We start from the raw sequence: 16,577 nt of genomic DNA, 5'->3' as shown, positions 1-16,577 counted from the left end.
GTGCAATTTTTCATTTAGTGGTGTGAATGCAACTGCTGTTTGCTCATTACTTAATACAGTAGATTTATTGCAGAACAATGCCATGTGAGTTTTTTGATTATTCTTTCACAGGATGTGGGCAGTAATAGCAAGTCCTTGACATTTTTTGTTGCTCATCCGTAATTGCCTTTGAAGTGAACAATAGTGGTTGTGGGTTTGAAAATGTTGGCTTAAAAAGCCTTAGTGAATTCCTGCAGTGCATCTTCTGCATAGAACACACTGCTGATATGTGCCTGCAGTGGTGGAGGGAGTAAATGTTTGTGAATATGATGCCAATCAAGATGGCTAACCTATCCTGGATGGTGTTCTTGTGTTGTTGTAACTTCACTCATCCTGACAAGTGGGGAGTGTTCCATGACATTACTAGCTTGTGCTTTCTACATGGGAGACATCTTTTGGGAGTAAAGAGGTGCAGTGTTTGCTGTCGGATGCATAGCCTTTGACCTGCTGTTGTAGCCTTGTATTTACATGACAGACTAGAAACTGAATTGGACAAATGGTAACTCCCAGGATGTTGAGAATGGAGGATTCAGCAACAGTAATGCATTGAAAGTCAAGAGGCAATGTTTTGATTCTTTCTTGTTCGAGATGGATATTTTCTGGCACTTTATTGTGAATGTTACTTGCCACTTGGCAGCCCAGGCTGATGGAGGGGAGGTCATTGATAAAGCATTTGAAGATTGTTGTTCTGAGGCACTACCCATGGGAACTCCTGTAGAGATGTCTTGGAAGCTGAGCCAATTGACCTTTAGCAGTCGCAATCATCATCCTCTGTGCAAGTTATGACTCCACCCAGTGGAAAGTTTCATCATTTCTCATTGACTCTAGTTTGTTAGACCTCCTTGATGCCATGCTCCATCAAGTATTACTTGTTTGGTTCCTAACTTGCTGTGCTGCTCTACGTACTGATGTAACAACAATATTGAAAATATAATTTTATAGATATCACAACATCATTCAACTTCTTCATATAAGACAGGGTGTAGTTGTGGAGAGGTGTTTTTGTGACAAGAACACTGTGACCAGTGGTGTTCTGCAAGGGTCAGTGCTGGGACTGTAAGATACGTAAATGATTTGGATGAAAAGCTAGGTGAATTGATTAGTAAGTTTTGAAGATGACATGAAAACTGGGCATAGTAAGGCAGGTTGTCAAAGACTACTACAGGATATAGATCATTTGGAAATTTGGGCAGAGAATTGGCAGATGAAGTTTAATCTTGACGTGTTAAGTGACGCATTTTGAAAGGTCAAATGCAAGAGAAAGTGTAAAATAAATGGCCTTAGGAGCATTAATATGCAGGGCCATCTTAGGATGCCAAGTTCATACCTCCCTGAAAATGGCAACACAAGTGGATAAGACAGTAAAGAAGGCATGTAGCATGCTTGCCTTCACCTCTCAGGGTGCTGAGTGTAAAAAGTTAGCAAGTCATGTATAAGATATTAGGTGTGTTGTGTCCAGTTCTGATTGCCATGCTATAGGAAGGTTGTGGAAGATTTGGCGAGGGTGCAAAAGAGATTTACTAGGTGCCAGGAGTTGTGTTTTCTCTATAATAAGAGGTTGGATAATTGTGGATTGTTTTTGAGAACATTGGAGGCTGAGGGGTGACCTGATTTGAAGTATATATAGTGATGAGAGGCATGGATAGTGTAGATAGTTCCACCTTGGGAAAAAGACTCTTGACTATCAAATACGAGAGGGGATTGTTTTAACGTGAGAGGGGAAAGTTTAAAGGAAACGGGAGGCAAGTTTTTTTTTTAGGTACCCATCACAATGTGTTTTTTAGAGTGATCTGCCAATGGAGGTGATAGAAGCAGATATGTTATCAAAGTTTAAGAGGCAAGTTGGTAGACACATGGACAGGCAGAGAGTAGAGGGATATGGACCATGTGCAGGCAGATAGAATTAGGTTAGAATTGTTATGAAGATGAGTGTACTGTACCATTTTTAAGAGAGGTAAAAGCTAGCAGAACTATCTGATAGCACAGTGTTCTGGACAAGATATAATGTAACGTGGTTCAGTAGCTAGGGTAGCTGGTTGCCTGGAAACGACAAAACAGATTTGAATTAGGCTCAACAGTTTAAATTATACCTCCCCAAAAAAAACCAAAATTTCAATAAATTTGAATTTAGTATGCTGACAATCTTTAAAAGCCAATGACACGATCCAATGCTTTGGGGGTATACGACCAGGAAAATTGAGCAGTTGGGAGGAAAACTGCCAAGCCGCCAGCATCTGCAGACTACCCAGAGAATAGCTTTCTTAAAAGTACCTTTATCAATCAGTGACTTGTGAAACAGAAATCCCTAAGAGGAAAAGAAGGAAGAGAAGACTAGACACCTGGCTGGTTTTGAAAACTGAAATTTTTGGTAAATCTTAATCGGTGGGTTTTATCAGAATAATATTATAGAAGGGAAGGGAAAATATATGTTAGAGGAAGGAGTTGTAAATAGTTGTTAGTTACTTATTCTCTGTTATACGTTAAGAAATGAAGTTGTTAATTTTTACTTTAAATAGTTCTTGGCGCCTCAAATTTTTGCAGATTACTGCACGGGATAAGTCTGTGTTGCTGGTTTAAATTCAGCATGAGGGTTTACCCCGTATCTTAATAGTTTTGGGGGCACATCGTCGGGACTTGAACTGGTTTAGACAGATTTTGAGGGTACGAAAATTCCCAGCAGATTTAAACCCTTGCAAGTTAGTGTCCTAGATTTTTAAATAAAATGTAGGTGAGACAATTTGTTTAATTTTGGTGACTTATGGTTGGTTTAGATTAAAGTGTGAGAAATGGCTCTGAAAATTGCTAAAGAGGTTCAGGGATTTGAAGATGATTCTCAAATTTGCCAAAAAAAGTTCAGTGGAAAGAAAAATGCCATACTTATGGCATTAGCAAAGAAATTAGATTTGAGTTTCACCAAGGACAAAGTAAACACCTTAGGTGTGTCAGAGAAACCGACAAGTGCAGCAGAGGTGGAAAACCTTAAATTACAATTGAGGAAAATGGAGTTAAAAGATAAACAGAGAGGGAGAGATGAAAGGGAGAGTGAGAGATTGAGCGAGAATTCGAACTTGAAGTTGTGACTTAATCAGCAAAGTCAAAAGGATATGTTAACATAAAGGATACTTATATGTATAAGTATCAAAATTCTGCCACATTTTGTTGAAAAAGATGTTGAAGCCTTTATTTCATTTGAAAAATTGGCCAAAGCTGCTGGAGTGGTCTGAGGACTTATGGGTAATGCTAGTTCAGACTAAACTGGTAGGCAGAGCTAGTGACTTATTTGCTGCACTGTCAGATGAGGTGTCAAGAGATTATGAAGAGGTTAAACAGGTTATTTTAAATGCTTGAGTTGGTACTAGAAGCATGTAGACAGCGGTTCAGAAACACAAAGAAGGAACCAGGTCAGACTTCTGTTGAGTTTAAAGGAATTAAACATTGTCATTTTGATCAATGGGTGCGTGCTTTGAAAATAGATAGGATCTTTTGAGGCTCTGATTATTCTGCTGGAGGAGTTTAAAAATTCACTTCCACAGATGGTAAGAATTCATGGAGGAGCAGAAAGTTTAGAAAGTGAGAGGGGCAGCAGAATTAGAAAATGAGTAGATGTTGATGCATAAGACAAGCTTTTGCTGAGAATTTCATCCTGCGAGGGATAGAAGTTTGGAGAAGAGGATATCTTTCGCTACAAAACCAAGAGTAGAGCATTGGTAAGAATTTATCACAGGATAAAAAAGAAGCCTAAGAGGGTGAAAAGGAGATGAAAGGCCTCACTTATTTCCACTGTGGTAAAGTGGGGCACGTAAAGTCACAGTGTTGGTCGTTAAAGAAAGGCACTGTGGGAAAAGATGCGTTTTTTAAAAAAAGCTAAGCCAGTGGCATTAGTTAAGGTAGTAGAGGAGACACCAAGAAGAGCTGAGGAGCTGCAAGAGAGTACATGGAGTTTAGTACCTGATCTCAGTATTCACCTCTGAGTAAAATTTACTCAGAGGGAGAAGGACAAGAAGTTATAATTTTGAGAGAGACAGGATCTAACCAGTCGCTGATAGTAACGGATGAGCTAATATACACTCGTTGCAATCTCTTATCGGAGAGTGTGGTAATTGATGGGATAGGGGAACGACAAATTTCTGTCCCTCTATGTAAGATCAGGTGGGAGTGCCAACACAAGACTGGGAAAGTTACAGTGGGAGCGATTTGACAGAGTGTCAGTCCCAGGAATTCAATTTGTTCTTGGGAATGCTTTGGCAGGATCCAATGTGGAAGTGACACCCTTTGTTGTGGAGAAGCCCAAGGAAGACCAAGGAACTGAGGAGTTAAAACAAAAATTCCTGGTATTTTCCCAGACTGTGGTAACCAAATCCCACTATCGTAAGTCACTGCACAAAGCAGAAAATAAGGGGAAGATTAAGGAGTTGAGGTTCAGTTAACGGATACCCTGTTTGACATTTTTGGTGTTGGAAAAACCTGAACGGGTAGAGGATCAGACCGAAGTGTTTACTCCTAAAAGACTAAGACTTGCAACAGCAAGACAAGACGATAAAAAATATGTATTCGAGTTAATATTTGGGCATAAAGTGAGAGACCCTTTGAAATGAAAGAAAAATTGACAGGACCAGAGTCTGAGATGTCATACTTAGATTATGTATCGGAGGTGTAAATCAAGGAGGTGAGTTAGGTAAACAGCATCTAAAAAGGGCACAGTGCAGAATGAAGCAGGTAGCAGATAAAAGCACTGAAACGCTGATGTTTTCCTGAGGGGATGACTTGTTTGTACTGTTACCAGTGAAAGGAGATCCCTTCCAGGCCAGGTTTAGTGGTCCTATCAAATTGAGAAAAAGTTGAGTCAGGTGAACTATTTAGTGAAGATGCCAGATAGGGGAAAATTAAGCATCAGCTATGTCAAGTGGACATGTTGAGACCATCTTATACAAGAGAAAGAACCAAAAAAACAGGTGTTAGCTACTGTCCCGCAGAGTGAGGAATCAAATCCAAATGTGGATTTTGATGTGCCTCAAAATAGATTTAAAAAATGAAGAAGTCCTTGAGGAGTGGGATTGGTTCGTAAGTTATTTGAGGAACGTAGAACACAGCTGAAAGATGTTACTACAGTACAAGGACATATGTAAGAATCAGGTGGGGATGACTAATGCTACTGTACACTAAATAGACAAAGGGAATACTGCTCCGATAAAACAGCACCCCTATCTGCTTAATCCTTTCTAAGCCAGAGTGGTCCAGATGGAGGTCAAGGCCATGCTCGATACGGACATCACTGAACCAAGCCAGAGCGAGTGGAGTTCGCCGATCAGCTTAGTTCCCAAACCAGACAGGACTCAACGATTCTAGTGAATTATCAGGTCAGCGCTGTTACAAAATCAAACTCCTATCCAATTTCTAGATTGGTGCACTGTACCGAGAAGGTTGGACAAGGCAGTTACATCACCAAGTTGGACTAAATGCGTGGTTACTGGCATGTACCTTAGACGGCGAAACTAAATTTCTACTTTTGTAACCCAAAATGGGGCATATCAGTTGAAAGTGCCCTTTGAAGAACACACCTGCCCCATTCCAAAGACTCATTAACAGTTATGGCTGGGTTAATAAACTGTGCAGTCTGTTTGGACAATGTAGTGATCTTTAGTAAGACCTGGAAAATCACATGGTACAGTTGGCAGAACTCTTGGAACTACTACAAGAAGCAAAACTAGTGATAAAATGAAAAAACTGAATTCGCCAAAGCAGAGATGACGTTTTTGGGACATAACATGGAAAGTTGACTCCACTGAACACAAAGACTAAGGTCTTTGAGGAATTCTCACAACCAACCTCTAAGAAAGAGGTGCTTTGATTTTTAGGACTCAATGGATTCTATCGGAGGGTTCTTCCAAACTTTAGCAGTGTAGTGGCACTGTTATCTGATTTGCTGAAGAAGAACACAAAGTTTTGGTGGACAGAACCATGCCAAGAGGCATTCTACCATTTGAAATCAGTAGTAACTACCAAACCAGTTTTAGCTACACCAAACTTTTCAAAACCCTTTTTAAAGTTGCCAACGATGCTAGTGACATTGGAGTTGGAGCTGCACTCGTATAAGAAGTTGAGGGTGGGATTGAACTGTCATCCCCCACAACAAAGACTCGCAGAGCCTCAAATTTCGCCACTAGGGGACTTTAATCCCTTTCTCACTTGACTCATGGGGACTCGAACCCCACTTAAACACAAGCTCATATCCTAGCACAGCGAGGAGGACTTGAACCTCAAATTAACCCACCCAGGGAACTGTAAACCTAAACTGTGGGGAGGGCTCTAACCTCAATTACACACCCCTCCCCAAGACAGCGCAGAGGACTGAAACCTGTTTATCAGCACATTTGCGAAACGGTGTCTCTCGACTGAACTAATTACCGTTCGAAGAGTCCATAGAATAGAGAGTAATCGAGCGAGGGGACTGTCTCTGGCATACAGGAATATCAAGAGGTATCAAGGTTTAAAATCTTACCTTGTGCATCTGTCTGTCTCGAGTCACCGATGTTCCGGGCGACGGGCTGACACATTCTGATCGTACTGTTCATTTGGATCCTGCCAACTCGGTCAATATTGTCGTCCCATTCGCCCCTCAGGCAAAGCAAAATGCTCAGACATAGTATGGTTTTACCTCCTTCTTTATTCCAGGCTGTGTAGGAAGAGAGAACAATCGCCCATGTGGAAAGAGATATGAATTCACGGTCTTCTCTCTCAAACAGCAGGGAGGAGCATCCAGACAAGGCAACATACATATTGATTGGGTGACCGTTACAATCAGCGAGTGTCAATAACAAAGGCTAAGTTATCTGCTGTTACACAATGAATGTTCTTAATCTTAACTGGCTTCACATAATAAATACTTCTCACCTTGTTAACCTGACTTTACATCTTTAAATGCTTTAATTATGTAGTCATTTAACAATATTGGATGCTTTTCCACCTTGTTAACCCATTACCCTTGCCTCCAGCATCCCATTGTTAACTGCAAGTCTTATCTAATCTAAGTCATGTTCAGGTGAACCTCTTGTTTCACAAAAACTCAAAACTTAACTCTTTCCCTACCTGTTCATACCCTGTACACATTCTCAAAGGAGCCGAAAGCTGGAATCAATGGAAATCGAGACAAACACTCTGTTGGTTGGAGTCAGACTTGGCATGTAGGATAATGGTTGTGGCTGTGGAGGTCAGTCATCTCACTTAAGGACATCTCTGCAGGAGTTCTAGTATTGTGTCCTAGGTCCAACCACTTTCAGTTTCTTTATCAATGGCAGTCCTTCCATCATAAGGTCAGGTGTAATCCTCAATGATTGAACAGTATTCAGCACCATTTGCGGTCCATGTTCAAATGCAACAAAACCTCAGGTGGGGGAATTCCAACACATGGGTTTAAGGTGGTGGGGGGGGGGGGGGAAGTTAAAAAGCATCTGAGGGGTATCCTTTCTACACAGAATGTGGTGCATATATGGAATGGGCTGCCAGAATAATTGGTGAAGGTAGGTACAGTATACCTTTCTAGATGCTTTTTAAAATGTTATATGAATAGGGAGGGTTTAGAGGGATATGGGCTAAATATTGACAAATGGGTCTGGGTCAGATTGGGATGCCTGGTCAGCGCGGACAAGTTTGGAGTAAAGGATCTATTTCCACGCTGTATGAATGAATCAATGGCCTGGACAATCTCCACCTTGGACTGACAAGTTGTAATTAAGTTAATGCCATGCAAATGTCAGGCAAGGACTGTATTTTGAAGAAGAGACAATCTAACCACTAATACTTAACATTCAATGCGTTACCATTATTGCATCCCCCACAACTGGTATTCTGGGGTTACCATTAATCAGAAACTCAGTTGGGCCTCCATATAAATACAGGAGCTGGGAATACTGCAGTGAGTAACTTGCTTCCTCCAGACTCCCCAGAGCCTGTCCATCATCTACAAGGCTCAGGTCAAGAGTGTGATGGAATACTCCTTACTTGCCTGAATGAGTGCAGTTCCAACAACACTCCAGAAGCTTGACTCCATCCTGGACAAAGCAGCCTGCTTGCTTAACAACATCCACAAACATCCACTCTCAACACCAGAAGTGTATACATCTACAAGATTCTCTGCAGAAAGTTGCCAAAAATCCTTTGACAAGACCTTCCAAACTCCTGTCCACTTGGATTTGGTGGTTTTCTCATGTATCTGCTGCCAGTGTGCTTATAAATGCAAGTTCCCTCCAACCCCAGTGACCATCCTTACTTGGAAACATTTCACCATTCCTTCAGTTGTTGAGTCAAAATCCTGGAATTTCCTCTCAAATGGAATTACCTACAACATATGGACAATAGCTGTTCAAAAAGGCAGCTCAGCACAAGCTGATCAAGGCAACTAGTAATAGGCAATAAATATTGACCAACCAGTGACATAGAGGTCCCATGAATGAATCGAAAAAGGAAATTGTTTAACTAATTTACTGGAGTTCTTGGAGAAGCAACTTGTTCTGTGAATAAAGGGAACCAATGAATGTGTTGTACTTGAGTAGGAATAAAACAGATCTTTTTCAGGCTGGCAGAATATCACGTGATGTGTGCCACAGAGCTTGAAACCTCAATTCTTTACACGTTTATATAAATGATTTGGATGAACGGATCAAACATAAGGTAGCTACATTTGCTGATGACACATTGATAGTGGGGAAAGCAAGTTGTGAAGAGGATATAAAGAGCCTTAAAAAGGCATATAGATACATTAGTTGAGTAAACACAAACCTGGCAAATGGAGTATAATGCGGATAAGTGAAAAATTGTCAGTTTTGAGTGAAAGAATTAAAAAGCATATTATCTAAACAGTGAGACGTTGCAGAGTTTTGTGACAGAAATCTTAGTGTCCCTTGTTCATGAATCATAGAAAGTTAATATTCAGGTTCAACAGTCAGTCAAGAAAGCTAATAGAATGGTATGTTTTATTGCAAGGGGGAATTGAATGAAAGGGAGGTTATCAAAGGCATTAGTGAGAACATTTGGAGTACTGGCAATGTGTTGGAAGCACATTGAGGGTGCACTAGATTAATAACTAGAAACTAGATCACTAGATTATCTTGTGAGGGAAGGCTGGGCCTGTATTCTCTAGAGTTTAGAAGAGCCACAAGTTGAAACATCAAACATCCTGAGAGTACTTGATCAGGTCGATGTGGAAAAGTTATTTCCTGTTGTGGGAGAATCTTGACCTAGGGGTCATAGTTTAAAAATAAGGGTTTACCTATTTTAAGTCAAATGAAGAAAAAGGATTCTCTCAGATGGTGACTAATTGAAATTCCCTTCCTCTAAAGGCAGTGGATGCAGAAACTTTAAATATTTTTAAAGCAGGTGTAGATAGAGTTTTGATTGTCAAGTCGATGAAAAATAATCAGTGATACACAGGAATGTAGAGTTCAAATCGAAATTGGATCAACCGTAATCGTGTTTAATGGAGGAACATATTCGAAGGGCTGAGTGACCTCCTCTTGTTCCTGGTTTGTATGACATTTATCCCTAAAATTCTAGCTGCCTTTGATGCTGTTGATATTATTTGCTTAACATTTTTGAAAATATGCTCTATGTAAAAGGCATTGAAAAAATACTAGAAACAAAATGTTACACAGATAATCAGCTTTTGTAGTACAACATGTATTCTACAAAAAATGAAAAATAAATACTTCCAATTTAAAGCACCACAATTTTTTTTTGTGAACCTGTTTTTAAAATCAACCTGTTCAAAGATGCAGTAAACATTCTGGAGCCGGTGGAATCTGGATCTCTCAGTCCAGCAGAAGGTATACTCTCACTGCATCACAATAGCCCTCCTTTGGAAGGTCAAGATACTTTCTAATCCAACCTGTTAAGAGATGTTATTGCACACAGCTGGAGCAGGTGAGACATTAACCCAGGCCCGCTGGTTCAAGGGTTTGAACACTATCATTGCACGACAAGGGGCTTTCTCCTTTTAAGGGTCATCTAAAAGAAATAACTTATTTTTCCTAATCAGCCTGTTCAGAGACATTATAACATGCCACTGGAGCAGGTGGAACTTGAACCCAGGTTCAGGGTTAGGGACACTACCACTGTGCCACAACAGCTTCCTTCCTTAAGTGCCAAAATCTCCAGAGAACATTGACTCTTATTGGACTTTGTAGATGAGACCTGGGTTCAGAGGCTCTTGTCTCCCCTCCCTAACTCCACTTTGATTTAGTGATCTCCCTCTCCTCCTACCTCTTATTTCTTTTTGTTATTACATTGCCCTTCGATGGGTTCTGCCGTATAGTGAACAGTTGGAAGCATAGGTGGTGTTAATGTTGGATAATACATGAAAGTTGACATAAGTGATCTGGCAGTGGATATAGCACTTCAGGTGTGTGATAATATTGGATGTAATTTGATTAATTGTAAAACTCTGATTTAGTGGTGGAGGATAATAGATGAAAAGTACTGAACTAACTCAGTTAGTATTCTATCACCAAGTCACTCTTTACTTATACATGCATTGTACTTGATAGTGGTCCAGCTTCCTGTGAATGAACAGAACCACTGATACTCCTGTTTTTTTTTATTTTATTAAACAGTACAGTATTTACAGCTGCTAATATTTACAGATAAATAGCAAATTTACAAGGGAGAGGAGCGACAAAGCCAGACCCCAAACCCCACCGTTTAACCAGTTTTCGGGGAAATGAGGATAAACCTGAAGTCCCAGTAACACATACAAGACAATCCAATTAGATAAGAGGCAGTTGAATGAATACAAACTGCCCTCCCCCCATCTCGCAACAACCCACCCATCTCTCCCACTTAGAGTGGCTGTAAGGCAGCCCGCCCATATGCCCCTTCCTCTCGCTCGCCGCACCGTGTCTCATCCAGGTCTCGGTCTACCCTGACACACCTTCAGGCCACCTGTAGGAATACTGGGTAGTTGGGGTCTGGGCGGAATGCTGCCACAGGACATAGTGAGCAGGGTAGCGGTAAATGTCCGGTTCGTGGCCACTGCCATTTGACGCCATAAAATAGCTGTGCTTGGACCTGCTGTAGTGCACCAGTTGAATGATGCTCAGGTGTGTGGTGGCATCCTGTCTGCGCTCACCCTGGCCTGGATGGAATTTCACACTTCCCCCGGAAACCTGAGCCGTCTCTGGAATGTTAGTTTTGTCCCTTTTGAAGGAAGTCTCACAGCGTGCCCTGTATTGACTGTTGCTGCACATTGTCCACCTCTTCTTCCTCACCCACTGCCCGGACACACCTTGGTGTGCCCATTTGCCACCGGGGCAGTGGGGATCCCCAGTGGAGGGCTCTCTATGTAGGAGTCCTCCCCCTTTCTCTCTGGGATCTGGGATGGAGGGTGCTACATGCAGCTGTCCCCTGCAACTGCAGATTGCGGTGGTTCATAGATTCCCAGCCCAACTGCTTGTGCTGTGGAGTCTGTGGACTATGTATGTATTGGGTGTGGTCGCTTGCACTCCCTCTTTAATTTTCTAAAAAAACCTTCTCTGTTTTTGGTTGCATTTCAGTCCCATGCTCCTGATCTTTGGGCACCCGGTATGTAGTGGGAAGGGCATGTCTGAAGAATTTCACATTTGCCCCAAGGTCCCATACTTCCCCCAGGAACCTGTGCCCCACAACCTGAGCCACTTCCGGAATTTTAGGTTGGTCCCCTGTATCACGGTGGACCTTGTACTGACTGCTATTGTATACCATTCACCTCTTCTCCCTCATCCACCGCCCAGACATTCCTTGAGTGCCCATTTACCAGGGCGGTGGGGAATTTCCATTGGAGGGTTCTCTACACAGGGGTCCTCCTGCTTTCTCTCGGGAATCTGAGGTGGAGGATGTTGTCCCCTGCAACAGCAGATTGTGGTGGTTCACAGACTCCCTGCCCAACTGCTTGTTCTGTAGTGCTGTGGAGTCCACGGACCATGTATATATTGGATGTGGGCACTTGTACCCCTTTTTGGTTTCCTTAAAGACCACCTCCTCTGTTTTGGTTGCACTTCAGTTCCATGCTCCTGATCATTGGCACCACGTAGGGAGGGGGCGGGTAAGTTAGATTATCCTCCTCTTGCATCTGCTCCTGGGCCTGGCCAAACTGGCTATAAACAGGTACGGGCACCAGGCCATGGAGCAAGTTGTTATGGCCGACTGCCTGCCCTTTTACCGCGGGTGTCCCTTGAGAAGGAGCACACAGTGTTCACTAACACCCTAAAGAGTTTCAGGGAAAGGTGGGCACTGCAGGGTGTGGAGTGCATTATTTCCCCCCTCCAACTCTATTTTGATTTAATCCCTGCCCTCCCCTTCACTGTTTGATCACGCAGCATTGCCCTTTGATGAGAAGGGCACTACTTGTCACTGGCCACTCGGGTGTTTTCTTTTTTCTGGATGGTGGAAATTGAATAAAGATTGGTACACCTGTTGTCTTTCACTGTGTCTCACATCTGCACACACACACACACACACACACACACACACGGGTATTGGGGAAAAATAAGCATTACCATAGTTAGGCGGAAAGAAAAGAAAAACAAAAAAGTGATACCCGTTCACAAACTAATGTCGATTTCGCTGCTCTTTGGATGCTGCCTGAACTGCGGTGCTCTTCCAGCACCACTGATCCAGAATCTGGTTTCCAGCATCTGCAGTCATTGTTTTTACCCTATATAATTCAGCCAGTCCTGGAATTAGGTTTCCCCCTTTGAATAAAAGCAGAAACCAACAGCATCAGTAACACACTGACTGTGGCCCAGTCACAGAGTTGGTTCCCTAAACTGAGGAGATTCTAAATCTTCTGGTTATAATATTTTATTAAACAAATTACAAAATAATTCACAGAAAAACAGTTAACATTTGCAGCTGTATACAACAGCAATTTTACAAGAGAGAGGAGCAGCAAAGCTAGGCCCCAAACCCTAACATTCAACCAGTTTACAGGGAGATGAGGACCAACCCTAAGTCCCAGTTTCACATATAAGTGACATTTGTACATAAAAGGACAATCCAATTACATTAAAAGTGCAGACAATACAGACCCAGCAAGCCCCCCTGTCCCTCCCACCTTCCAACCACTCTAAGGCAACTTGCCCCTACGTACCTTCCGGCTCTCGGTCCACCACATGCCCCTTCCAGTTCTCAACCCGCCCGGGGTGACAGCGGTCAGGATGGCCTACCCACCTTCTGGCTTCATTAGTCACCCTCAACACCTGTCAACTACCTCTAGGATGGCCCACCCTGGTACCTGCTGGGGTGACAACACTGAGGACGGCTACCCGCCTTCTGGCTCTCGGTCTGCCCCAACGTAACATTGGGCTCTCACCTACCCCGATGTGCTGTCCGGCCAGTGGGCTATCCTGGCACACCTTCCGGCTACCTCTAGGACAGCCCATCCCCTTCCCCGGGACGATAGCATGCAGGGTAACGCACAAGCCTTCCGGATATCAGCTTGCCCCTACGTGCCTTCTGGCTCTCGGCTGCTCTGACACACCTTTCGACCACCTCTAGGACAGCCCATCCCGATTACCCCTTCTCAGAATGACAGCGCTCAGAAAAGCCTACCCACCATCTGGCTGTCAGGGTGGCTTACCCACCCTCTGTCCTTCATGACAGTCTACCAACCTTCAGGTTCATAGGATGGCTTACCCACCCTCTGGTTCTCGGGGTGACAGCTTTCAGGATGGCCCATGAGCCTCCCAGCTCACAGTAAGGACTGCCAGACCCAGGGACACACAAGACAGTGCAGGTGATAGATCCAAACAACACAAAACAGTTAATTACATAAAAACAGAGTCCTTTCTGGTCCACAGGCCAAATATATAGAGTCCATTCCCAGGAATGGAGTCCACTCCAGTTTACGAGGTGCATTGTCCAAAACAGAGTCCACTCCAAAATGCAGGGTCCACAACCATGAGCAGGGTCCACAACCATGAGCAGAGTCCACTCCTGAAGGCAGCAAATACACAGCACACAGGTGTTCAGTCTCCATGGAGTCCTGGCCCAGCCTTTGAAATCCAGGCCCACTCACAGGAACATAGTACAGGTGCAGTTAACTCACAGGGGTTTGATCCACTCCTGAAGGCAAAGTCTTCACCCGAACTCCAGGATACAGCAAGTGCTCACCTCCCAGCACACGTGCGCACACACACACACAGGTGTTCAATCTTCAGAGGCCTAAGCCTCCCCACAGGAGCAGCTCCTCTGGTGAAATGTATGTCTTCCACAAGGGCTCAGTCCAACCACCAAAAACAGTGAAGACACTTACACAAAAAAACAAAGGAAGTAGATCCAAGGACTAAGCCCTGCAACAAAATTAACATTTGGTCTTTTCTCAAAAAGAAAAGAGTAACACACAGGCTGTAACCAGCCAGTGAAACAACAATCCCCTAATGAGAACTGAGTTACACCTGAAACACATTCTGTGCATCAGGAGTTTAACAATCAGTCCTCATTAAAGGAATGCCAGTTAACAAACTGACTAAATAATTCAGCCAATTCAGGAATCCTCCCAAAAAAAAGGAAAAAGAAACCAACAGTAACATATTGACTGTAGCACCAGCCAGCACAGAGTCAGTTCCCTAAACTGAGGAGATTCTAAATCTTCTGGTTATATTGGTCAGATAGAGTTTTCCTGATTGTCCCAGGTTAACAGCCCCAGTTGGCAACTCATTCTATGAGGTCCACCTAGTTGACCTTGTTTACAAATACCATGGGTGAACAGATGTTGGGGGATAAAACCTTCAAATGTATGTGTTGTTAACGCTTCCAGATTTAAAAAAATGAAAAAGGAAACAAAGACTTGCATTCAGGGGCTCTTATGGTGCAGAGATCATGTCTCTTGACAAAATCAGAAATTGCTGGTGCAACTTGGCTGGTCTGGCAGTGTCTTTGGGGGAAAAGCAGAGTTCACGTTTTGAGTCTGGTGTTTCATCATCAGACCTGATAGCTGCTAGGAAAAAGTGGTATTCCTCCTGAAGGTTGGGGGTTGGTGGGACGTGACTGGATAGATGGAGATGGAGCCCAGAGAGAGATATGAAAGGGTCAGGCGAACGAGAGTTATTGATAATAGGCCATGACGAAAAACAAGCTGAATAAGTGATCATGAGATGAAAGTAGGAGTAGGCTGTGCTGAAAGCAAGTATGTAACATGATAATAAGCCTGAGAGTGGGTAAGAATAGAATTAGAATTAGATTTTATTGTCATGTGTACTCAAGTACAGGAGTACAATGAAAAATATACAATGTTGCCACACACAGTGCCATCTTAGATAAAAACTACCTAGTTGCAAATCTTAGGTACTAAAATAGATTAAGTACAAAATTAGAGAATTTAAAAAAATTAAGAGCTCTACATTACGGTTCTTCACACTATAAATGAGGAAAATAAAGAAATAAAGTTAAAAGAATAACACTACAGTGCTTCTATAGCCTGTAGTCACTCCACACTGGCGGGTTTCCACCAGGCTGTGCTGAAATTACTAGGGTCACAGGCTGCTGACTGCCATCTGTGACAGGCTGACATCACCGGGCCTCAATTCCCCCAGTTCAGAGCCCCAGCCACCAACAGCCGGCTGTCCTGCTCCACTCTCCCACCATTGTCTGGCCTATCCTGCTCTGGGAGAAAGTGAGGACTGCAGATGCTGGAGATCAGAGCTGAAAGTGTGATGCTGGAAAAGCACAGCAGGTCAGGCAGCATTCAAGGAGCAGGAGAATCGACATTTCGGGCATAAGTCCTTCTTCAGGAATGAGGCTCTGGCCTGCCAACTGCTGGCCATCCCACACATCTCGAGCCTGCTATAGTCTGGTCGTCTGCTCTGTACTGTGCCCAGTGAGTATCTCACTCCAGGCTCTCAGGTACTACAGTAGGTTGGCTATGTTTAGAAAAAAACCATGTCACGACAGGATTGTGTATGGAGAGGTGAATTTTTAAAAAAAAGTTAGTGAACTCTGATGTTGAGTCCTAGAAACTGCAGGGTCCCCAAGAAAATGAAATCCGTTCTTTGAACTTGTGCTGAGGCTTGCTGGAATACTGAAGCAGACCTGCAATAGAAATGTTGAGAATGGAGGCGTGAACTCTGAGTTGGAGAGGAAATGGTCCAGGGGTGTAGGTTTGCTCGCAAAGCTGTAGGTTTGATATCCAGACGTTTCATTACCTGGCTAGGTAACATCATCAGTGACGACCTCCAAGTGAAGTGAAGCTGTTGTCTCCTGCTTTCTATTTATATCTTTCTCCTGATGTGGTTCCTGGGGTTTGTGGTGATGTCATTTCCTGTTCGAGATCTATGTGTTTGTTTATGGCATTGCGGTTGGAGTGCCTGGCCTCTAGGAATTCACTGGCATGTCTTTGCTTAGCTTCTCCCAGGATAGGTGTGTTGTCCCAGTCGAAATGGTGTTTTTTTTTCATCCGTGTGTAGGGCTACGAAGGAGAGAGGGTCGTGTCTTTTTGTGGCTAGCTGGTGTTGGTGTATCCTGGTGCCTAACATTCTTCCTGTTTGTCCTACGTAGTGTTTGTGGCAGTCCTT

At 43.2% G+C, this 16,577-nt stretch overlaps 1 protein-coding gene across 2 annotated transcripts in view; it reads left to right on the top strand.

The window, feature by feature from the left end:
* Positions 1 to 16,577, top strand: part of LOC132818350 (kelch domain-containing protein 1) — an 89,588-nt gene that overhangs the window by 21,474 nt on the left and 51,537 nt on the right. The window lies entirely within an intron of this gene.

Source organism: Hemiscyllium ocellatum, chromosome 8 (genome assembly GCF_020745735.1).
Source record: "Hemiscyllium ocellatum isolate sHemOce1 chromosome 8, sHemOce1.pat.X.cur, whole genome shotgun sequence".
NCBI lineage: Eukaryota > Metazoa > Chordata > Chondrichthyes > Orectolobiformes > Hemiscylliidae > Hemiscyllium > Hemiscyllium ocellatum.
This window is presented reverse-complemented; position numbering and strand designations above follow the sequence as displayed.